This window comes from Pteropus alecto, unplaced genomic scaffold (assembly GCF_000325575.1).
Source record: "Pteropus alecto unplaced genomic scaffold, ASM32557v1 scaffold12, whole genome shotgun sequence".
NCBI lineage: Eukaryota > Metazoa > Chordata > Mammalia > Chiroptera > Pteropodidae > Pteropus > Pteropus alecto.
This window is the reverse complement of record NW_006432669.1, coordinates 7,033,291-7,060,671: the sequence shown is the minus strand read 5'-3', so window position 1 is coordinate 7,060,671 and position 27,381 is coordinate 7,033,291.

Below are 27,381 nucleotides of genomic sequence, written 5' to 3'. Positions count from 1 at the left end.
TTTCACATAATTCTGCTTTATAGGCAAGGAGACCAATATTTAGAGAGGTTAAGTAACTTGCTAAGGTAAACACAGCTTTCATGGGACAGATAATTCAGGATAAGCAAGTTGTTTCCACTATTATATGCTCTCTCCCAGAAGTTACAATTTAATGAAGAAGACAAATAGCAAAATTATATGTCCTAATATCTGAATATTAGATTCATCATTTATAATACTAGGATAAATCTATTCTACAGGTTTATCATGAAGATTAAGTAAAAAATATATATGAAGAAGATGATTTAAATTTATTATGTATGCATACATAATAAGGCACAGGATTTTTAAATGTCATAGCTAATGTACAAATGCCTGACATAACTGTTCTTTCAAGATTATTTATTTCTTTCTTCACCAAACTGTTAATTAGTAAAGCAAGGAAGTTTTTCTATTCTTCCCTTTGAGATAATTTCATAGCAAATGTTGAAGGCAGCTCTCTAACCTAAGTACCCAAGGCACATTGTACATTCCTGAGTTTAGCCTCACAACTTAATATAAAAGTGGCAATAATCAAGATCTTCTGTGAGACTGTGAGTTTCCTGAAGGCAGAAGCTATGCCTTATGGTTCTTCTGGTTGTTCCAATCCATTAGTATAGAGTCTAGAACACTGAATGGAAGTGTGCCTAATATGTTAATATTTCCCATAATGATTTAAAAGAACAAAATCAATTAGATTTAGTAACTAGCTATATTATCAAGGCAGAGAACTTTAGTGGAAGGAACACTAGCCAGTAGTGAAAGATTTTAGGCTCTAGTCTAAACTTATCTCAACATAGCTGTTGACTTGCTATGGGATCTTGTGCAAGTTACTAATACTTTTTTGAAATTGTAATTTATTGACCTAATTTAAATAGAACTACATCTACCTAGCTACTTAAAATAAAACTATAAGTAATAGTATTAAAGTGTTTTAGAGCTATGAAATACCCAGGAGATTTCTTTCTTCCTACCACAACCCCATTTAAAACTCACTGTCAACTAAAAACATCGAGTTGACATATAGAGCAAATTATTAGTTATTAAACCAAGGTTTCTTGTTTCCTATCCCAGTCTTATATTTATGGTATTATCCTGTCAGTAAAAAAAAAAACAAAAAACCCCCATATATATATATCTAATATACCTCATATTAAGAATATACTCTAGAGTTTACAGAGCAATTACATAATGTCAATTACCAAATAAGATAAGCACTGTCATTCTGACATTTTACAGGAGAGAACTATATACACTCAGTAAATGCAGAATGACTTAGCCAAAATCACAGGGCTCACAAGGGCTGAATGAGGACTTAGATTCACCATCCTGTCTTTTACATTATGTTCTACTTTTAATAGCTGTTAAAATACTTACTGAATACCATGGTTGTGTTATGTTCTAATTAAATGAACTAATCTTTATATTGTTTCTGATAACATTTCATAGTTACATTTCCTTTTATTTTTTTTTCCTTTTATAGATCCTAATTTTTGTTATTGAAATTATTACTTTCCTAACTTGCAAACCATAAAATTAAGCTATTTTTCTCCTGGTTAGTAAAATGCTGCACCCTTAGTGGAAGAGACTATGGGGGATTCATAAATAGATGCAATGGCTCAGCTTTACCAGGCATAGTTTTGCAAAATTCATTCAATGGAACTTTTGGCAGTTTCTGATACCAGACAGTCACATAGCAGCAGGATACAACATGTAAGTATAATAGAGAAAAAATACTTATCCTGCCTTAAAGTAGATAAAATTTGTAGAATTCTCATTTAATGAAACTTTCTAAATTGAGTACAACAGAAAGTAGAAAGCTTTTGAAAGGCTTATTTTTAAGCTATAAATTAAATCTAAGAAGTGAAATCTCCCGGTATGTTAGGTTTAGGACAGATTTGTCTCCTAGTGGCCAAGTTCATTGAACAAGATTCAGACAGTTGGTAAATATATAAGAATATTGAGTTACATTTGTCAGGGAGGAAAGCCCGAATAGCTAGGTTACAACATGTGGACTTGGTTTTTCTAAAATGAACTCTGGTAAAGTGTAAATATTCCCTGTAAATTTTCTGCATGTGTATGCAACCTGTATCACCTTAAGATACACTAAAAGGCAAGAGAATAGAGGAGGTTTTCAAAATATACAAAAATTCCAGTATTTAGTAATACAAAAAAAAAAATAGCACTGACTTGGACAAAATATAATACTATAGTTACCCAGAAAAAGAAACAGGTTACTCTGACCATTTAGGCTAACTTTCAATATATTGAAATTAGTGATTTATGGGAATTTTTCTGATAGATACAAAACTATTATAATTATTGTTGGCCTAACTAGAATTTCCATAATGTAACTATTTTACATTATGTTATTGATTGATTATATTATCTTAGCACATGTTACCCTACATAAGGCCTCACTCAATCAGTTGAAGGCTTCCTGAAGAAGAATTTTCCTCAAGACTGCAACATAAAAACTCTACCTAAATTTTCAGTATGCTACCCTGTGGGATTCAGACTCCAGACTGAAATGTCAACCCTTGTCCCTATTTCTAGTCTTCCAACCTGACCTACAAATTTTGGATTTGCCAGTCACTACAATCGCAAGAGACCATTTCTTAAAATAAATATGTCTCTTAGGTGATAGATAGATGATAGATAGATAGATAGATAGATAGATAGATAGATAGATAGATAGATGATAGATAGATAGATAATTGATAGATAGATAGATTGAAAGACAGACAGACATTATATCTATATCCATACGCTATGTATATGTATGCTATAAAACACAAACACATAAAACTTACTAGCTCTGTTTCTCTGGAGAACCCCAACTAATACCCTCTTCTATACTTATTTTCCCAAACTTATTAATTTTTAACCTATTAATTGCTTCAAAACCTTATGGAAGAAGATAGTAATATATTAATAAGTATAATAACACATACAATATTTCAGGCAATAATACTCTATCAGAATTCCAAAGACAAAGATAACATCCTGAACTAAAATATTTTTAGCTAATGTGGGATTCAAGCTGGAAACAATAAAATAGATAGAGTTCAAATAGGTAAAAAAATAAATAAAAGAAAGGGCATTGCAGATGAGCAGAAAACGTAAGATCTAATATGGTTTGACAGCATAGTTACCATATTCAGCAAGGCAAGAGCAAGCCACACCATCTGCATCAATGGTTTCTTTGGAAGCGGAGTCAGGGAGAATTAAGTATTATTAATACTAGACATATATATTTCTTCAGCTAAAATAATTTAAATTCACTACAGTGTTTGGTACATATCTAGCAAACATTCACTGCCACTTCTGTTGGTGCAGGTTGTGTACTATATATGATGCTTACTGAGGGCGTAGCCAGGGGCTGAAATCCAGCCTGTTTTTGTTCACTAACCTGGAACTGCAAGCATCAGGGAGGAAAGGGAACTATCTTCTAATTCACATAAAACTTCTGATGTACCAGAGGCAGCCCTGACACAAATATGCTCTTCAGCTTCTTTCTTCTCTTTTATTCAAAATGGATAGCTAAATTCCTATTCTATTCACTTGACTTTCTCAAAATAGGAAATAAATCTTATTTCTATGATATGTTGGTAATGCTTTTATAATACATAAGCTTTAACAAGCAAGCTCACTTTTTACAGAACATATACCTATAGTTATTAGTAAGATGGGTGTCAGTCCATTCAGGCTGTTATGACAAAATACCACGAATTGAATAACTTAAAAACAGAAATTTATCCTTCACATTTCTGGAGGCTAGAAGTCAGAGATCAGGGTGTCAGTGTGGTCAGGTAACGGCCTTCTTCCTGGTTGCAAATATCACGTATCTTCATATGGCTGAAGGGGTGAGGAATCTGTCTATTGTCTCTTTTAAAAGGGCACTAATCCCATTCATGAGGTCTCTGCCTGATGGCCTAACCACTTCCCAGAGGCCTCACCTACTGCTACCATCACATTGGGCACTAGGATTTCGACATATAAATTTTGGTAAAATACCAACATTCAGATCATAGCAATGGCTACATTCTTTCCATGTAACCTCTCTGGGGTTTAGATTATACTAACTTTTCTTACTTTTTCAGTATCCTTTTTTCCCATTCCTATACTCCTTTAGAGCAGAAAAAAATTGTCTTGTATTGATAAGCCTAGTGAAAAACAGAAAACTAAATAAAACCCTTTCCTTTTTTGTTCTTTTAAAAACACTTTTGCTTTATGATTGGAATGATTCTTTCTCAAATATGACTAAAATATATTATCTTCAAACTTTTGAAATAATCACAATATTTCATAATATTTGGGATTGTGGGTATATGTATCACCAAGTGTGGGTAAATTAGTAAGGGAAATAGCATTTGCCAATGCCTAAAATATAAAGATCAATATATTTTAACCTACAGATGACACAACAAGGTTATGATCACATGTAACGAACAGTCATTTACGCCAACTAAAGTTTTTAAAATCTCCCTGCCTAGACTTAATACTTCAGTTCAATTTACCTATATATTTTAAATACTTACTATGTGCCAGACTCTATACTAAACTGACACTTTCTTATAAAAATCTCTTTGAACAGAAACAGTGAAAAAAAGTCATGCAATCCTGACTTGGTATGCAAATGTAGGTTGGACTTTAGAGACCATTATCTCTGTTAGGAGATGCTGTTGAACAACAGCTCCCCCAACCCATACACACACTTTTCCCTTCTTCCTAGTAATAAGATATGTACTCAAGTCAAATGGGAATCCCAACATCTTTCAGAGACAGATGTGCTTTATTTATTCATTCAAAATGAATAAATGTTTTAATATTTATGTCTTCCAAACTATATTGCCTGATCTTTAAGATGATATAAATGTAAATCTGAGGTATAAAAGATTACGTCTAAATGAAATATGTTTTGAAGTAAAGTTTCATATTATGCTACTATCCACATTTTCCCTACTTTGTATTTCTTCAAAGTAAAAACTAGGTTCTATCTGGTGTACACACACACACACACACACACACACATACGCATACATAGAAATAGATAAATAGACAGATGACAGATAGATGATAGACACATAGAAATACATATATATGTATATATTTGATATGTTAAACATATATATTTAATAATGAATCACATCACTATTATTTCACAAAGTGATATGAAATGTGTCGATAAAGATACTACTTGTGATTTTCAAGAGGGGTAGCTTTTAAGCTTTAGGTTAATTAATTTGCAACTTTAATTGTGTGAACTTTCAAATTTACTTATAAATGAACTTTTAAAATCAATGGAGGAATTAAAAACTACATAATGTGTAAGAAGAATGGTAAGATAAATGGGTGGAGAATAACTTGACTGTAAAGAGACTATGGCATACATAGGAGGTTTGTGTGTGTGTGTTGTTTTTTATTTAAAGTGGATACAGTGAAGTCTAAATGAGAGTGAGAAATGCAAAGAAAGTGATAAAATTAGAGAGAGAAGTTTATAGATCCCAGGAGACTAAATATGTTTGAAGTCTTAATCTATCACATATTTTTATTATATCTGTACCTGTCTTTACAAGGTTCCTCTCTCACACACATACACACATAATTATTTACTCTCATGTGGCTAGAGAAGATTCTAACAACAAATACATACAATAATGTATTTTATATTATACTACACTAATTATTATGTTAATATTATATGTGTGTATATATAATATTATGTTACTAATACATTATATGTATGTGTATATACATACACACGGATTTGTTGCTGTCCTATGAGTACACCATTTTTCCTCATATCTTGACATTCTGGGGTTATTTTTTCTGCTTTGAATACTTTTCTTAATTGATACACTTTTTTTCCAGTTTTGTTGAGAAATAATTGACATACTTCACTGTATAAATTTAAAGTGTACAGCATGATGGTTTGATTTACATATATTGTGAAATAATTACCATTATAGGTTCAGCTAATATCTACTTTCTCATACAGATACAATGAAAAGAAAGAAAAAAAGAAAAAGAAGTTTTCCTTATGATGAAAAGTCTTAGAATTAACTCTCTTAACAACTTTCCTATATATCACAAAGCAGTGTGAGCTACAGTCATGCTGTACATCCCTAGAACACATACATCTTATAATTAGAAATTTGTACTTTTTGACCACCTTCTTTCTCCTTCTGCCTCTGGTACACAAGTCCAATCTCTTTTTATATTAGCTTGGGTGTTTATTTGTTTGTTTTGTTTTTAGATTTCACATATAAATGAGATCATACAGTATTTTTCTTTCTCTGTCTGACTTATTTCACTTAGCATAATGCCTTCAAGATCCATCCATATTGCCACAAATGGTAAGATTTTTTCATTTTTTTATGGCTGAATAACATTCTATTGTATATGTATATCACATTTTCTTAGGTTGTTTTCATCTCTTGGCTATTGTAAATAATGCTACTCTAAACATGGGGTTGCAGACATCTTTTTGAGTTAGTGTTTACATTTCCTTCAGATATATTTTCAAAAGTGAAATGGCTGGATCATATGGTAGTTCTATTTTTAATTTTTTGAGGAATCTTCATACTGTTTTCCACAGTTGCTATAACAATTTACAATCCCACCGAGAGTGTGCAAAGATTCCCTTTTCTCCACATCCATGCCAGCATTTGCTATCTCTTGTTTTTTTGATGATCACTATTCTAATAGGTTTGTGGTAGTATCTTATTGTGGTTTTGATTTGCATTTCTCTAATGATTAGTGATGTTGAGCATCTTTTCATGTACCTGTTGGCCTTTTGTTTATCTCCTTTACTTCAATATTATTTTCACTGAGCTAATTTCAATTTATCCTTTAAGACTCGGCTAACACATCAACTTATCTAAGAGCTCTCTTGAACCTCCTGTGTTAGTCTGCTAGGGCTGTCATAACAAAATACCACAGACTGAGTGGCTTAAACAAGAGAAATTATTTTTTTTATAGTTTTAGAGGCTAGAAGTCTAAGATCAATGTGTCAACTGGTTTAGTTTTTTTTCTGAGACTTCTCTCCTTGGCTTGCAAATGGCTGCCTTCTCTCTGTGTCATCATATGTTATTTCCTCTAAAGGTCTTCAAATATAGTCACATTCTGAGATACTGAGAGTTAGGACTTCAACATAGAAGTTTTGAGGGTACAAAATTCAGACCAGCATATCACCCAAATTGATTTTGCTGCCCCTTTTTCTGTGATCTTGCAGTATGTCCTATATTTTCTGATAAAATTGCATAGACATTTCTATTGAGTTCTATGAGCTTCTTTATTTCAACTAAAGTTGAAGGGAAGAACTGTCTATTGCTATATTTCACAGTGTATCACAATATCAGAGAACTTAAACTGTAAAAATATAGTTCATGGTAATTATAACATATCATTAATAGTAAGATATTTGATTTTAGGAATGTTGACATGTGAAAAATATGCATCTTGCAATTGATGAAATATTATATCTATGGCTCTATTCTCAGAGCCTTGTTAAGTGACTACTTTATATTAAGAAATTGGAAATAGTTTTTGAATGCAAAAATTAATTTTTACAACACATATAAAGTGGGAAATTTGAAATTACACCAATTTTAAATATTATAAATCATGTTTCATAAATGATATATATTCAACTTACACAGTTGCTTTGAAAGGACCCAAAATCAAAATCAAAGTGCTTGGATTATTTTGTTAATTTGCTTTTTGTACGGTTCGAATGTTTGTATCTCCCTCAAATTCATATTCATGTTTTAATTCTAACCCCTCAAAGATGGGGCGAGGGAGAGAAAGGGAGGGGGGGGAAAGAGAGAGAAAGAGAGAGAGAGAGAGAGAGAGAGAGAAGTGAAATATTAGAAAAAATAAAAGACAGAAAAAGAAATGAAAAAATAAAGAAGCTATTCAAACAGGCTTTCCATTTATACAAGACTTTGATGTATTTCATTTTAATTATATATTTAATTATTTTTACCAGTGATGACCTTGGCACACAATTCTTAACACAGAGTAGGCATCATAGAATTTTGTGAGTTAATTAATTCAACCTGCATTGCTCAGTCTTCTTATGGCCCACAACATTCACAGAGAAATTTAACCAAAATATTGAAACAGCATAGTCTGTGAGCAGGTGTAAAAAATAGTTTCTTCTTAAATTATAATAAACATATAAGGAAAGATTTACTTGGTATCTCAATTTTCACTATTGAGAAAATATGTAAGGTAGTGTGCAAATAAAAGCAGCAACCAAAGATAGCTGGAGGAGCCATGCCATTGTTTATGCTCTTTATATTTACAATGAGGAGAATTCTGATATGACCCTTCTTTGAAATAGTTTTTTCAGGGGACCATTTGTTAACTTGGCATATTCTAGAATGTAAGTTCTTACATAAAGGAAGTTTCACAATGACAAGATTTTCGAACAATGTCTCATGCATAGTAGGTGCCAGATTGAATGAATGAATGAATCTCAAATGTTGATAGATTAATTCTTTTCATACCAAAGCATAATGGACTAGAAAGGTTTTAAAGAGACTATAGCATACATAGGTTTGTGTGTGTGTGTTGTTTTTTATTTAAACTGAATGTAAGAATTAGGAATTATTGGTTCCCAATAGGAAGCAGGCAAAAAAATCAGTATAATAAACACTGTAAACGAACATATCCTCCTTAGCTGCAGACCACTGGAAGCCACTTGGTACAGAAAACAAAATCAATGCCTTTTAGAAGTCTCTTTCTAAAGCACATTAGGAATCTGATGATGTGAATTGTGAGATCAGCACTACTGCAGCATCTTGCATTTTTGTAAATTGGCCGTTTGGAGATAACACCATGTTTCTCCAGATACAAAAGAGACTGCTGAGACAACATTTGGTTGAAATGGGCCCATTTATTGCTTGAGCTACTTTTTTATTCTCTTTCTATAGACTTCAAGCTATCTTTTGCATTTTTTTTTTCAATTGGCTTGCAAACCACGTACGAAACAGCATTCTAAGATCATGGGTGAAATATTGTGATCCATAAGATGTAGTCAAACCAGCAAGAGAGTCCAGAGGAAATGGCCACATTGAGGCCTTTCACTCTTCCAGGACCATCTGCAGACCATGAGCTTTTTCATTATGTGTTCGAAAAATTCTTGAGAGCTCTCTTCTCTTTTTTATGCTTGACTTCTCCAACCAATTACCATCCTCTTTTAGGGTCAGCTGTGTCCTCTACCCATCCTGGGATCATAATCAGAAGAGCTCAAGCCACCCAACCAGCTCCCTGTCATTTCACCTTGCTCTGCATCACTATTAGGCTGCTACTGAAAAAACAGCAATGTTATTGACAGCAAGTTACAATCTATTTCTTAAACAAACAAACAAAAACCTCTTTTCTGTAAAATAAATCTTGAAAAATTTAGAAACATCTAGTAGATTTGTATTATAATTGATAACTACTAAAACAAAAAATGTTGCTCTTGTCTTTAATACTGGTTTAACAACACTCTCAGAATATACTACCTTTGGTTAATTAACCTGAATTTTACTAGAGTTGAAGTATCTGCAGAGTTCACATTTTAAACTCAAAATGTTAGGAAAAATTTATTTTTAAAATCCTTTACATCATTCAGAAATACTGTATATATGATTTATATATAATACCTTGATTAGTAACATATATGCATAAATGAAAACATATATTTGTGTTCAGAAAGGGTTTATACTTAGGAAACATTGAAAAAAATGCACCAAAATACCAATTTGCTGATTCTTTCTATTCATAGCTATCATCTTTGTTTACAGGCAATTTTATGAATTCTAAAATTACCTTAATTAATGTTTCTGCATAGCTTTTAATTTATTATTCAGTATTGCAGAACCATTAACACCATCTGCCTATTGTACAATGACTTTGTTTCTTTGTGAGTGTGAGAAAAATTTTTAAATCTCTCTCATATTATCAGTCTTCACTGTGTGTTTCTTAATATATATTGAAAATTAAATTTTTTCAATGTATTGCAAATATACTTCTTTTTAAAAAAATTTTTTCCCACTGATTCTAATCTATAGGAGCCAGAGTTCTTAATGTCTTCAATTCTGACTCCACTGATCTTGAATGAATAAAATGATTGACTAGGTTGATTATCAGAGGTGAATTAGCATAGTGATTAAATAATCAAACCGAATGGGTCTGAAAATTTGGACAAATGACAAACAGTAAGTTTTTCATATGGAAAATAGAGATAATAATGAATGACTGATGATTGTGGGGATTGAGTTAAATAAAGAACAGTGTCCTGACAAGTAGTAAGTATTATATAAGCTAATATATATTTTATTTTAAATAAACAAAAACATAGATGGTCTAAATTTGACATCATTCTTAAATAATTTTATTTTATTATTTTTGATTATTTTATTTTATATTAACTCATTTATACGGCTGGCATCATTTAGCATTCTCAGTCATGGTCCTAATCTTTTCCATTTTTTTTTCGCTTGGTGGGAGGTTTGAAAAATATGTAATATCCCTTGATTTATTTCATCAAAGGACAGTAATAATTTAAAATCGAACTGCAAATGGGAAAATTTAGTTTCCAAGAACATTTGATGTACCTAAGCAATTTTCAAGAATGAAACACCTATGTAAATTATATTCATTGACAAAGTTTAGGTTTTGACACACTATGTTCTCATAACAGACATGAGAGATCTTTTAAAAATTTGAATCAGACTCAAAGTTGTTTATTTACATGTCAGTATTCTAATAACACACAGTAGCATCAACATGTACTGGAATTTTATAGATATTTATGAAAACAAATGTTGAGTTTGTAAAACAAAGAACAGATTAAGACAGTGTCCATTATTTTAATGTAAATTATTATAAAGTTTCCAAAACAAAATTTTATCATTCTTTCCCTTAAAACTATACAATAATTTACAAAATTTTCTCACAAACACATTTTTTGATTACATAGAAAAATTATATAATTAGAATAGTGTAGGTATTGGTATTACATAGTGGTTACGTGCGCTACCCATAATGATTAACATTATCCAACATATCTAAAATAAAAGCCTGTGTAAAAATCTTTGCTTCTTTATTCACTAATTGTTTGATCTTGAACAATTAACTCGATCTGTCTGTGTCTTAGTATTGTCATCTGTAAAATAGAGAAATGTTTTCCATTTTTTAGAATCCTCCAATTGTGAGGATTAAATAAAATTATATATTAAAATACTTAGAATATTACCCAAAGCAAGGTAAGTAGTGTCAACGATTATTATTAAATGAAGAGTTTAGTTCTATATGAATATTCCAGAATAACTCTTGAAAGACTTGCTCTATTTCTTCCTGAAGAAAATTTGTGGTATTTTCTGTGAGTTATCAAACTCTTGTTTCAGATAATAAATACAGATTCAACAAATAAAAGATAAAACAACACTGAGGTAAATTTAACATAGTCCATAGATTATAAGAAAAAGTATTAATATGTAAAGTATTATGTTATTTTCTGTTAACTCTGAAACATACACACACATATACAAAGAAAAAGTATTAATATGTAAAGTATTATGTTATTTCTGTTAACTCTGAAACATACACACACACATACACACACATACACACACACACATACACACACACACACACACAGAAGAACAGACTGCACATCAGAGCTCCCAGAAAAGTAACTTCTTGTTTTGGTTCTATTCCTGTTTACTGTGTAGAGACTCCTTGGGGGAGAAAATGAGAATCCTTTTCAGTTTACTCCAGAGTATATTCATAAATGATTAAATAAATAGTGGTAGCAGTGCCCCTAGAAGTGAAGAGAGAGGCTTGAAGTGCCACTGATACCATGTCCAAAGGTTAATGATGCTTAAAAAGAGCTTCACATTTCCTGGAAACTCACAGACTCTGTCCTGGATTTATTTATTTGGCTATTCCATAGTAGCTTGTGTCTTTAAAAAAGACTAATGGAGAGAATTGGGAGATTTCCTCCCTATTATCAGATTCGAAAGGCCACATCATTACAGAAGGCCTACTCATCAAAATTCACAGTATGTGTTGCTTGCATTTAATAAAGCTTGTACAAATTTACTATTGGATTATTCAAAATAGCAGAAAAACAGGGCCCAACTAATGACTTGAGATGAAATTGCTAAACATTAGAGTCTGAAAGACATGCAAATATACTAGGGGGACTTGCATTGCATAACATATATGTTTCTAAAATATAGAATCTATGTACCATTTTTTAAAGATAAATGAATTCAGATTTATTGATAATAGGTTTTAATACATATATTTTTTTTCTTTATTTTTTCATGAAATGAAGAAAAGAAAAAGTTAAAACACTTCTGTTTTGGATCAGAGGACTGCCCACAGTATATAAATATTATCCAAAAATATTTTTTAAACATCAGAGTTTAATATAATTTTTTAAAAAAATCCCTCTCAGTGACATGCTAAAAATACATCTTTATGGGGATATTTCAAAAATGGTTCTCTAGCATAGTATCTTTGGAAATGGCTATCTAGAATAGTTTCTAAATGGTACTTACTCTCTCACTTTTAAAAAATGTAGTACCTACAAATGATTTCATTTTACTTTATTTTTGCTTTTCATTCTCAGCAGTTCAACCAGTTATAGACCCTGAGAAGAAAGAATCATTTACTGTGAACTCCATGAAGAAATTTATCTGCTGATATGGACTTCCCATGGTCAACTGACAGCCAAAATTTTATGAAAAATAAGAGTTCACTGGCTATTTGCTAACAGGGGCTCCTCACAAACTCTATAAACCAGGAAGGACCTCAGACTAAGCTCTCAGCTTCCTGCCCTGCTTGTCTACACCATCTGAGTCAAACACTGCAGGGAAATCCTGATTTCATCTTTCTACCAATGGACTGAGACTTGCCCAGTTCAATCAGAACTGTGCAATTTGGATATTTAAACTACATAAAATGGACCTCACTGGGAGCCTGGCAGGAACTTTTGGTATAAAAGATGGCCTCCCCTTTATACTAATAGAACACTATTTACTTACTTATTTATTTAAATTAATTTATTTTATGGTGACATTGGTTAATAAAATCTGATGTTTCAGCTGTACATTTTAACAGTAAGGCATATATACATATGGCATACATATATATAAATATATATATTTATATATATAATTAAAAATATATGTAAATATATATATATATTTCATTGTGTGTTCACCTCTCATAGTTAGATTTCTTTCTGCCACCACATATTTGACCCCTTTTACCCACTCCCACCTCCCCCCTACCCTCTGGTAACCACTAGTCTATTGTCCATATCCATGAGTCTCTGTCCTGTTCATTTAACACAATTTAGGTTGCTATCTTAATCTGCGTCTCTTGGGCTATAGCTCTGTTTGCTCAAATAAATGCTTATTATTCTTTATTACAGTCTAAAATTAATTTTAGTTTAAACAGTGTCTTTCATACAAATCTCAGTGCTCCTCATGCCAAGTGTGAAAAGAGTACAGCAACATTGTTTCCCGAGGCCAGCCAAAGGTTGAGGAGAGCTTTGTGAAAGGCAGGTTTCATATCAATTTACACAGGTAATTAGGCAACTAGAAAATTCAGATGTTTCCACCCTTTGCTGGACCACTTTGAGACTTTAAAATAGACTTTAAGTTTATTTCTACATGATCAGATCTTCTACTTAATCTTGAAAGCACACATTAAAAACTTAGCTCTTGCCTAATGCATGCAATCTTTTATCACTTGATGTATAATGCAAATTCCATCTTAATTCAATACAATTAGCCTAATGAGCCCTTTGTGATCTCTCCTAATAGGCAACATATATAAAGCTTGTAATTACAATGACTTAGTTTTGTCATCAACTGATAAAATACCACTAGTGACATTCACTCCTCTAGTCCCACTCGTGTATTTGTATTACGTTTAAGATGCTGTTATTCAGCTTATTGGATGCAACCAATATTTATGGTGCATTTACCAATCACTAGCTGAAAGATAGTACCTCTTTATGGTTAAGTCCTCAGGAGCCAGGGTGCCTGGGTTCAAATCCCAGCTCAAATGATCACTAGCTATGAGATTTTGACAAGATCACTGTACCTCACCTTCTCATTTGAAAATTGGGGATATTTATAGTATCTATTGTTGCAGAATTATAAGAATAGAATTAATTAACACATTTAATGGCTTAGAGCAATGAATAGCAGTAAATGTTTAAAGAGTGTTGTAATTGTCAGGTGAAGAGCATGCATTGGTTTTGCTGTATGGAAAATAGAAAAAATGAGTAAATACTGGAAGACACTCATGATCTGCTAGGGAGTCTGGAGAAACTTGAAACACAGATATGATGGATGTCTTTCTCTGTTTTGCGACTTAAGCTGGTTCTCTCTAAGATTTGTTGACATTGTTAAGAGTTAAAAGGGAAAATAAAATCCAGTTGAGAGTAATTTGGAAAAGAGAGAGAGAAGTGGGAGAGAGAGGGAAGAAGAAAGAGAGGAGGAAGAGGAGGAGGAGGAGGAGAGAGAGAGAGAGAGAGAGAGAGAGAGAGAGAGAGAGAGAGAGAGTATTTTACACTAGTCCAAAAGAGTAAACAGAATTTTAAAAGGCAGAAGACAGAACATCTTCTAGGAACTGAAAGGATCACCTATTTACATCAAAGGCTGGGCTGGCTTAGCTTAGGACACATTAAAAGACAGGAAGTTTTTTAGGTTAAAGAGTAAAGTATGTGTAAGAAGGTAGAGTAAGATAAAGATATTATGGATCACAAGCATCAAGAATTCAGACTATTAGAACTCATGTTTTAAACTTAATTTGGCACATATTTAAGTTTTGGGTTTAGAATGACAAGGGCTGGAATTCTGGCTCCACCACTTGATTGATCCAGTGGTCCTTAGAAAATCACTTAAAACATCAGAACCTCAGTTACATCATTTGTAAAAGGAAGATGATATGATCTGTCTCATAAATTTTTTTTAAAATAAAATGTGTGTATCTACATATACATACATACACACTATTAATTGCACCTTTCACTTGCAAGATTTGTTGTAGACACTATAAACAGAGAAATACCAAGAACAAAAATCTTGCCCACTTGGAATTTATTAAGGCAGCAGAAGGGTGGGATATGTAATAAACAAATTACATTAAAAAAAGACTTTTTGCATATTAAATGGTAGTAGTGTTATGGAAAAAAAATAAATGGGTCAAAAATGAAGGATATATATGGTGATAAAACTCTGTGGAAATTTTCTTGTGCTTTTATTTTATCAGTGAAATGAGAAGCAGATTCATAAACTGTGAGTGAAGATGGGGATAAAGGAGTTGGAGACTGGATTATAGATGAGAAAGTGTGAACTGATTATTTAGGAGAATGAGAGAGGGGAATGACTAGGGGAATATAGTTTGTTTTTCTGAAAGCATGAAAAGGCCACTTGAGGTTGGGATTAAGTGAGACCAGACAGCATAATTTTACTTCTTCCTTCAGCCATGTTCATCAGGTGGAAGCATGGAATAGATAGAGGATTTTGCCCAATGTGGAATGTTTTCCAGTGAAGGAGCTATAATAAAAAGAGACAAAGGGAAGAGAATTGAGGTATATTCAAGGGACATCAATCAATTTTATGATGGGTCATGGCATTCCTAGGTAAGAAAACCAGTGAGGGCATGGAAGTAGTAAAAGTGAAAAAGGGCATAGATAGTGAAAAAGTGTTAGGAACAATGGATTGTAGATTCCTGTGGAGGAAAAGATTGTTGAAACTGAAACACTAGAGTGTATGATTTGAAAAAATAACAGAAGAGTGTGGTTAGAAAGTGATTAAGGTTATTGGTAATGACAACATCTAGAATATGACAATGGAAATAAAATTTCTGAGAAAATTTGAAGGATAAGATGATTAAAAGAAAGAATAAGGTACAACAAGGTACTAATAGGGCTGGATATTGAAAAGATTAGTATATGAATATTTAAATCATTAATAATTATGACAAGAGTATTTTTGGAAAAAATAACAGTGAGCCAGGTGCTTAAATCTTTAATATATGAGGGGAGTAGGAGAGGAGTTGGAAGTTGACTATAATCACGAGTAATGCATAGTGTTGTCTGCTGTCATGACATTGAAAGCTTTTTTTTTTTTTTTCCTTAAGAGAGAAGGAGAAAGAATAATCCTCAAAGAGCAAGAAATAAAGAGGACATTTCTCCCAGCTCCATGGCAGAGTTTTTTTGAGGGATACCTCTTAACAGAGTAAGACAAGAATGTTTAACAATGTAATGATGATAATGATAGTAAAATTAAAAGATTGAGGGGTCCAAGGAAAACACATGCTTAAGAGAGTACCAGATTTCAATTAGAATGTGAAGTTTAAGGGAATACTGAGAGAAGAGGTTCAGAGTTTAAGAGTTTTGCTAGTGACTTTGATTTTCAGAGGTAAAATGTTTCAGGAGTGTGTCTAGATGAGAAATGAGATCAGATTAAAAGATATACAATTCCATATGAAAATCAGACTGCAAGAATAATGAACGAATGAGAATCATGTTAGTCTCTAGGTACATATATGCGTATGTGTGTGGTGGGTAGAAGTGAAGGTAGAAGTGACAGTTGTTGGAGTACAATGAAGGATAGAAACTTACTAAGAATACCCAAAATTCTTTGGCTAAAACCTGTCTCTTATCTGTCTCAGCACCTCCACTTTTCCTCATTCTTTAAAAAGACTAAGGTTGATTTGAACTTCCTTAAATTTCTAATCTTTTGTCTCAAAACCTTGCTTCATCTTCATGATTTCTCTCCTCCTCTCCACCTTTGCTACATTATAAGAAGGATATTTTACACCTGTATACATTTTACCCCTACAAATACATTTTTAAAGTACATTTTCAATATATTCTCACACAAGCTCTTTATGAAAAAGTGACCTTCTTAAATAAGACTCACTATTCAAATCTTAATGCTTTTTCTACTCTCTTCTTTGGAATTTCACTCTATTAATTGTTTCTTTTTCTTTTGACTAAAAATTTACTCATTTCTATTATGGGCTAAAACCTTTGAAAAGAATGATGTTCGAAAAACCAATACAATGAGAGTGTAGCAGATAGGGTCAAATCCTATCCTTAATACTGTAGAACTGGGGCAAGTTACTTAATTCATGTAAAGCTTAATTGCCTATACAACTGTGGTAGAACTTAATATGTTAGGGAGTCTGGTCTATGATGATACTGTAAAAAGACCCCAAACTTACATCCTCCTACAGACACACCACATATACATCTACATATATAGCAATTCCTTCTGAAGAAGGACTTGGGGCTGACTGAATAGAATCTGTGCGTGCGCGCACGCGCACACACACACACACACAAATAAAAGAGAGAGAGGGACCGCTTAGAGAAGGGTAGTAGAGACAGAGGTGCACTAACTACCAGGCCCACACTCCAATGGGGCAACCTGCAGGAAGTAGGAAAATCACTGAGGGGCAGGCACACAGGCAGACTAGCCTGCCTTGAGGCACAGCAAAAAAGTAACAATTAAGAGGGCATCTAGACTGTATGTTAAAAAATCCATTTACTAACCACAAGACAGTTGCCAAACAGCAGGGGAACTGCGGGAATCTCTGGGATTAAAGGTGTCAGCAAGTGCCATTGTTTATGTTTCCTCTCCACATAGATAGCACAGAAGAGATCTCAGTCAAAGCTTTCTAGTTGGTCTGCAAGGCCTCCACAGCATGCCCAGGGACACCTCAGTCAATATCCCCCACCAGGCTCAGCCAGTCAACTTGCCAGGAATCCCCAACACTACACACCCTGAGACACCTCGGTTTGTGCCTGTCCCAGCTCTAGCCAGTTAAACTTCCAAGACACCACCCCTGTCCCCTCCTCACCCCACCCCCGTGTGCCACATAAGCTTGCTTGGGTTCCACTTAGTACATGCAGTCTACACAGAGGTCGCTCCTACACAGGCTACTTTTTCAAGATCAGGAGAGGTAACTGTTTTTTCTATATTATAGCAACAAACAGAAAAAGTCATACATAATGAGGAGAAAAAGGAATATGTTCCAAGTAAAAAAATAAGTTAACTTTTCTAGTTAAAAAAAAAAATCAAAGTAATGGTTATAAGGATGCTCACCAAACTTGGGAGAAGAATCAAGAAACACAAAAAGAACTTTAACAAAGTGTCAGAAAATATAAAAAGGAACCAATCGAAACTAAAAACAAAAAAAAAATACAATAACTGAAATGAGAAAAATACACTAGAAGGAATCAACAGCAGATTAGGTAATATAGAAACATAGGTTAGCAACCTGGAAGGCAGAATAGTGGAATCACCCAACCAGAAGAGCAAAAAGCAAAAGAATTTAAGAATATGAGAATAGTTTAAGGGACCTCTGGGACATCATCAAGCATACTAACATTCACATTATGAAGATACCAGAAAAGGAAGAGAGAGAGAAAGGAGAAAAAAGTTATTTTAAGAAATAATGGCAGAAAACTTTCTAACTTAAGGAAGGAAATGCACATCTAGGTTTAGGAAGCTCAGACAGTCCCAAACAATATGAATCCAAACAAGTCTACACCAAGACATACTATAATTAAAATGGCAAAAGTTAAAGATAGTGAATCTTGAAGGCAGCAGAGAAAAACAAATATTTACATGCAAGGGAAACTCTCATAAGGCTATGTGCTCATTTTTCAGCATAAATTTTGCAGGCCTAAGAAAGTAGCAGGATATATTTAAAGTGCTGAAAGAAAAGAACCTAAAATCTGAAATACTCTACCAAGCAAAGTTATCCTTCAGAACTGAAGGAGAGTTAAAGAGTCTCCCAGATGAGCAAAAACTAAAGGAGTTCATCACCACTAAACGGGCTTTATAAGATATGTTAAAGGGTATTCTTTAAGAGGAAAGGAAAGGCTATAGCTAGAAGTGAGAAAATCTATGAAAGAAAAAAAAATCTCTTTGGTAAAGGCACATTTATAGTAAAGGCAGTAGATCAGTCATCTAAAAAGTTAGCATAAAATTATAAGACAAAAGTAGCAAAATCAACTATACCTGCAATAAGTAGTCAGGTGGGCACAAAACAGAAAATATCTAAATAAAATATGAAACCAAATACATAAGTGAGAGCAGAGAATAAAAATGTAGCACTTTTAGAATGCATTTGAACTTAAACATTTATCAGCTTAAAATAAACTGCTAAAATAAACTGTTTATATAGGTTGATATATATTAATCTCATGGTAACCACAAACCAAAAACCTACAATATACACACAAAAAATAAAGAGTAAGGAACCCAAATATAACACTAAGGAAAAATAGCAGACCATGAGAGAAGAGGCCAAAAAGACGAAAGGAACAAAAGAGTAGAAAAACAATCAAAAACCAATTAACAAAAGAGCAATAAGTACATACCTATCAATAACCACAATAAATATCAATAAACTAAATGCTCCAATCAAATACCCTGGTGAATGGATAAAAAAAATAAGCCCCAAGTATATGTAGCCTACAAAAGACAAAAGATCTAAAGTAGCACACAGACTAAAAGTGAAAGGATGGAAAGGTCTTCCATGCTAATAGAAACAAAAAGAAAGCTGGGGGAACAATACACATATATGATAAAATATACATTAAAACATACTGAAAAAAGAGAAAAAGAAATACATTGTACAGTAATAAAGGGGTCAATTCAAAAATAGTATATAACATTCATGAATATTTATGCATCAATATAGAATTATCTAAATATATAAAGCAAATATTAGCTGTCATAAAGGGAGACATTAAAATCATTAAAATAATAGTAGAGTACTTTAATACTCCACTTACATGAGGGGATAGATCGTCCAGACAGAAAATCAGTAGGAAACATTGGCCTTAAATGACACATTAGACCAGATAAGACTTAATAGATATACACTGAGCATTTCATTAAAAACTGCAGAATACATATTATTTTCAAGTGAAAAGGTAACATTTTCCAGGGTAGATTACATGTTAGGCCACAAAACAGTTTTCAATAAATTCAAGAAGACTGAAATTATATCAAACATCTTTTCTGACCACAGCTGTGTGAAATTATAGATCATTTACAAAGGGAAAATTAAAGAAAAACATGAACATGTAGAGACTAAAAAAGTGCTACTAAACAACCAATGGCTAAATGAAGAAATCAAAAAGGAAATGAAGAAATACCTCGACAAATGAAAATGTAAATACAGCTTTTCAGAATATAAGGGATGCAGTAATATTGGTCATAACAGGGAATTTTATAGTAATATAGGCCTACATCCTGAAGCAAAAAAAAATCCCAAATCAGCAATCTAACTTTACATTAAAAAGAATTAGAAGAAGAACAAACAAAAATGAAAGTTAATAGAAGAAAGGATAGTTAAGACATGAGCAGAAATAATCAAAGTAGAGACTAAGAGTAGAATTAAAAAGATAAATGAATCTAAGAGTCAGTTCTTTGACTCTTAGCCAGACTCATCAAGAAAAAAAAGAGAAAAAGTCCAAATAAATAAAATCAGAAATGAAAGAGTAATTACAACCTAAACCATAGAAATAGAAAAGGTCATAAGAAAAAAATGAACAATTATAAGTCAACATACTGGACAACCTACAAGAAATGGATAAAGTTTTAGAAAAATAACTGAGGAGCCTGAATACTCACACAAAATTGAATCAGTAATCAAAAAATTTCTAGCAAACAAAAGTCTAGGACCGGACTGCTCCACAGGTAAATTCTAGCAAATATTTAAAGAATGAACATCTATCCTTCTCAAATTATTCTAAAACACTGAAGAGGAAGGAACACTTCCAAACTCATTATTCAAGACCAGAATTATACTGATACAGATATCAGACAAAGACACAATCAAAATAGAAAATGATAGACCAATATTCCTGATGAACATAGATGTAAAAATTCTCAACAAAATATTAGCAAAATGAATTCAATAATACATTTAAAGAATCATACATCATGATGAAGTGGGATTTATTTCAAGGATTCAAGGATGGTTCGACGTCAGCTAATCAATAAAAGTAATAAACCACATTAATAAAACCAAGAATAAAAATCACATGATTATTTCAATAGATGCAGTAAAAACATTTGACAGAATTTGACATCCATTTATGATAAACACAACAAGTGGGTACAGAGGGAATGCACCTCAATATAATAGAAGCGATATATGAATAAATAAATAAATAAATAAATAGATAGATAGATAGATAGATAGATAAATAAATAAGTAAGGAAGTAAGTAAGTAAATAAATAAATAAAAGTGATCCGAATTGGAAAAATGAAGTAAAATCATCACTGTTTGCAGATGATATAATACTGTATGTAGAAAACCCTAAAGACTTCACCAAACAACTATTAGGACTAATATATAAATTCCATAAAACTGCAGAATACAAAATTAATATATAAAAATCTGTTGCGTTTTTATACACTAATAATTAACTATAAGAGAAATTAAGAAAACAATCTCATTTACAATTGCATCAAAAATAATAACATATTTAGGAACAAATTTAACCAAGGAGGTAAAAGACCAGTATTTGGAAAACTACAAGACAATGAAGAAAGAAATTGAAGAAGATAGAAATAAATGGAAGCGTATATTGTGCTCATGAATAGAAAGAATTAACATCATGAATATGTTCATACTACCCGAAGCAGATTCAATGCAATCTATGGATTCAATACAATCCCTATCAAAATACCAATGACTCCTAAAATGTATCTAGAATAAATACTCCTAAAATGTACATAGAACCATAAAAGACCCAAATAGCTAAAACTATCTTGAGAAAGAACAAAGTTGGAGGCATCATGCTACCTGATATCAAACTACACTACACGGTATAGTGATCAAAACGGCATTGTACTGGCATAGAAACAGATGCATAGAACAGTGGAACAGAATAGAGAACCCAGAAACGAGCCCACACATATATGGTCAATTAATCTAAGACAAAGGAAGCAAGGATATATAATGGGGTAAAGATAATCTCTTCAATAAATGGTGTTGAGAAAACCGAACAGATATGTGCAAAAAAAAAAATGAAACTAGACCACTTTCTTACACTATATATAAGAATAAACTCAAAATAGATTAAAGACTTAAATTTAAGACCTGAAACCATAAAACTCCCAGAAGAAAACATAGGCAGTAAACTCTTGGATATTGCTCTCTTTATATATATAGATATGACTTCTTGGGCAAGGGAATCAAAAGAAAAAAATAAACAAATCAAACTACATCAAATTAAAAAAGATTTTGCACAGAGAAGGACACCAATCAAATGAAGAGATAACCTACTGAATGAAGAAGATATTTGCCAATGATACATCCATAAGAGGTTAACATCCAAAATGTATAGACAAATATCATAGGATTTCACCCATATGTAACATCTATAAAAACAAAACAAAACAAATAAACAACAACGACGAGATCAAAACACCCAGAAACAGATTCATACAGAGAACAAATTGATGGTTGCCAGAGGGGAAGAGAGTGGAGGGATTGGTGAAAATGATGAAGAGAAGCAAGAGTTATAAATTTCCAGTTATAAAATAAATAAATCACAGGTGCGTAATGTACAGCAAAGGTAATATAGTCAATAATACTGTGATAACTTTGTACAGTGATAAAATGTTACTAGACTTGTCATGGTGATCACACTGTTAGGTATATAAACATTGAATTTCCATGTTTTGTAACTGAAACTAATATAATATTGTATGTCAACTATATTTCAATAAAAATAAATTTAAAAAAGGAATCAAACATATTAATGTGACATCATAGTATTTGGTACATAGTAAGGTCTCATTGAATGGCAATTCAAATTATTTTTAATTATGTGCAAATTTTCTATAGTATTTGATGCTAAAGGTTACCATCCTCATATTTTGTTCCTTTTAAGCCTGTGACCAGGTCAGAGACATAGTCCAAACTTCTATCTGAGTCTTTTCTCCCTTTGTGCTTTCTTTTTCACTCAGCTTTACATATAGTCATATAGCTTCAAGAAGCATCTCCAAGTCCATGATTCCAAAATTTGTCTTCCAAGATTCAAACACATTCTACTCTTCTACATTGTGTTCCCCAAACTGGTTGTGCATCAGAAAAACTAAAGAATACTTCTAAATATCCTGGATCCTTTCCCTGATCAGAATCTCTGAGAATGGGATCTGTTATAACTATGCTAAAACAAATTTAGAAATTAACAATGTATATCATGAACAAATAAGTTTGTCAAAAAGCACATTTTGTATTTGTTTTGTGTGTATGTGTGTGTGTTATTTCCACTGTATCTAGAACAATACCTGACAAATAGTGATTAATAAATATTTATTGATTGAATAAATGAATTAGTGAATACAAATATAAGACAACAGAAAAAGCTTAGAAGAACCATGATAAAGAATGAGGCCTCTTACAGAAAATAAATGAAATGATTCCCAAAGACCTGAAGATGATTTTTTGGCATGACCAAATAGAAGTTCATTAAGAGAGTTAAATGATATTCTTTAGCAAATTTTGGCATTTCAGAATGAAAGAATTAATAAAATGCAGAAAAGAAAACACAGAGTGGGAATTGGCAATGAGGGACAGCAGAACAAAGTGGTAAAGATTCTGGAGTGGTTGATCCTGAGTGTTGATTTGTCATGGCTAAATTGAATCCATACAACTCAAACCATTTTTTTTTCAACCATAATCTTCTTTAAATAATAAGGTGTTAAAATTTCAAGATTATTTTGATACTTTACAGAGCATTCTATTCAGAATAATATTTAAAGTATTTATGTAACACATAAATTATAACATTTTTTCCCCTGTATATGCATTTGAAGAACACCTGAATTTTGATATTTGACATTTTCTATCATCTTGCTATCATTCATTTTCGGAACCATATTGTGGATATATTCATACGTTACCTCTGATTCATCTGCATTTAATTGAACAAATGTTGCTTTAAAAATATTGATTAAAAAAGTTTTATTTAGGACACTTGTTTAATTAAAAAATTAAAAAAATAAAACGGTAAATATATATGTAAAAAAACACACACCTCTCTTCCTCATCTAAAAGACAAAATGAAAAAAACTGTACTTTTATTTTTTCTATATCATTTTTTATATTTCTAAGAGTATTATACAGGTAGTACACACCCATAATCCCAGGCAGAAACTTTTCTACATTTTTCATAAGCAGATACAGCTCTTCTGAAAATTTATTATGACATTTTAAGTAGTTAGAAATAAATAATGTGTGTATAATCATTATTAATCTATACTATATACAAGTCTTCCCATTAATTTTCTATATTCAAGAGAATAGTGACAACTTGGATTCACTCTCACCCTAGAAAATTCAATAGACATTGCAAGATAAAAAAAAAAAAAGACAAATAGTATAGGCTTATAGTTCTTGTTACAAAACGACAGAAAAATAATTGACATGCCATTTAAAAACAGCAAATAGATATACAATTTGTAGTTCCAATATTAAGCAAAGAAAAAAACAATTTAAAAAATGATACTCAATTTTAATTTCACCAACGCAACTACATTTTTAAAAAAGCACAAAAATGAGAGCATAGTTGATTCACTTAATTGGTCCCCTGGTATGCTTTTTGAGTACAGAACTACTTCTAATATATATATTTTTCTATTTTCTTCAACATACATTGCATTTAGAACAATTCTTAAACATAAAATATTTTCATTTTGAAAAATTGTTGAATGAATGAACATTCGAAACACAATTTTAGTCATTCTGCTAACATATTCCTGGGATATATTCTCACTTTAGAGTTAAGAGACATAAACTACTTAAAACAAAGCCCCTGAAGATATTGAGTTCTAGCCTTATCCTACACAAGCATTGGTTGTAATAATAATTCTATGAACACTGATGGTGGGAGATTTATTACAATTCATAAGTGCTGATGCAGTTTGAGATACAGAAAATATAAAGAGAAGTAGGAAAGAGGTTGAAGATGAATCCAACTGGATATGTTGAAGTTAAGTAGTCTATAGGACTTGCATGGGAGTAGTTTGGAAAATGGATGATAAATGCCAGCACCCAGACAAGGGTCTAGCAGGAGATATAGACAGATAAACTCACTCTGGATACTGAGGAGGAATGACAGAGGAATAGGAGACAAGAAGATGGAATATCGTTGAAACCACAGGAGGCTTCCAGAGTGAAGAGAAATTTCAGAAGAGCAATAATCAGTTTAGAATACTATAGTAATTTCTACTAAGAAGAGAGAATGTTAGATACTGTCCTAATCAGTAAAGAATATTTTAAAATAACTTTTCATGGGCATACTGCCCTAGTGGGATTGCAACAGGCTCAGAAAGTTAATAATTCAAAGGACAAAAGAAAAATATATAAAATTTTAGTGATTGCAATATAACATTAAAATGTAAAATACAGAATATAAATGCTAACATTATCTCCTCAGGGCCATTATGCTAATGAAAATCTTCAAAACAATACATTTCTTTGAAATTAGATGACTAAAATCACACGTAAAAACCAAAAATGTAATGATTATTTGAGAAAGGGATTATTAAGCTTCTGCTAATGATTTATTTATTTTTACTCTTTATTTCTAAAAACAAAAAAAAAAATTTGTCAGCAGATATATTTAAATATATCTTTTCTTGACAAAATCTACTTACTCAACACATCAGACCTTAATTTTATTTTAGGGGTGGGGCTAATTCATAAATACACATAATAGAGATTATGAAATTATTTGAGATTGAATTAAATATGGCAGCATGAGAGACATTCCCAGATTCCTCCACTTGAAACAACAATAAACTGAACATCTAAAACTCAACAAAAAACACCCAACCTTCACACCAACATGTCTGGGAGTGGGATCTGCACATAAGAGCTACTACAGGTCAGAACCCTAGGCATTGGGCAGTGGACTGGAAGAAACAAAGAAGTTGCCTCTCTTGCAGCCAGAGCTCCCTGTAGGAGGAAGAGGAGGAGAGAAAGAGCAGCGAGTTCCCTGAACAGCCTTGCCTGAGAGTATTCTGAGCTCCACGCGGTGAGCAGCAGTGCCCAATCATCAGGGCAGAAGGCAAAGAAACAGGGATGGCAGAAAAGCAGGGATAGCAGAGAAACAATAGTTGATTATTACCAGCGTGGTTGCAAAACTGGAGGGCCCCTCCCCCCATACCCTCCCAGACAGAATGCCGCAGAGCCCCAGGGGAATCTGAGCAAACGCTACTGAAATAACCCTGACAAAAACTAAGACTGAGGGTAGCAAGCATGATTAAACATCTATAAGGAAAAAAAAGACATTATTAACACTTTATATAAAGCAGAGATCCAAAAGGCTTAGACGCCATCTACTGGAAACCAAAAGAAAAACACCTTATTTGCAACAGGCTAGGGACCATTATATAATAAATCTTCTTTCTGAAAAAATAAAAAGCAGAACACACTTCCATTAATGCCCAGCCTGAGAAACAGTCCACTAAACACCATGAACTATCAAGGTAACAAGGCATCTCAGAAAGAAAGAGAAAAATCTCCAGAAAATAAGCTTACAGACATAGACATATGTGACTTAAATGACAAAGAATTCAGTATGGTACTTCTGAAAAAATTAAGTGGAATCTGAAATGAATCATATCAACAATTTCAGGAACTGAAAAACAACTAGATGAGCAGAATGACTTCTTTAGCACAGAGATTGAAACCCTCAAAAAGGTCCGGCTAGACCTTCTGGAGATAAAGGACACACTGTAAGAGTTGAAAAATGAAATAACAAGCTTGAGAAATAGAGTCGACCAAATAAAGGACAAGATCAGTGATATCAAAGATAGAAATCGAAAAATAAATCAGAAGGAAAAAGAGAGAAACTGAAGAATGAAAAATAATGAAATAGAAATATAAGAACTGGCTGATATCATCAAGAGATGAAACAGAAGAAAAATGGGAATTCTCAAAGGGGAGAAAAAGGAGTAGGGATTAGAAAGCATTTTCAGTCAAATAGTTGATGAGAATTTCTCAAATCTAAGGGATGAGCTGGAGCTTGGAATTAAAGAAGCCAATAGAACACCCAATTATCTCAACCCAAAAAGGCCTTCATAAAGTCACATCATATTAAAATTATCAGAAATCAACGACAAAGACAGAAATCTCAGGGCAGCCAGGGAAACAAAGATGGTCACCTATAAAGGAAAACCCATTAGATTATCGTCAGATTTCTTAGGGCAAATCTTACAAGCCAGAAAAGAGTGGAATCAAATATTCAAACTATTAAATGAAAGAAACTACCAGCAAGAATAATGTAT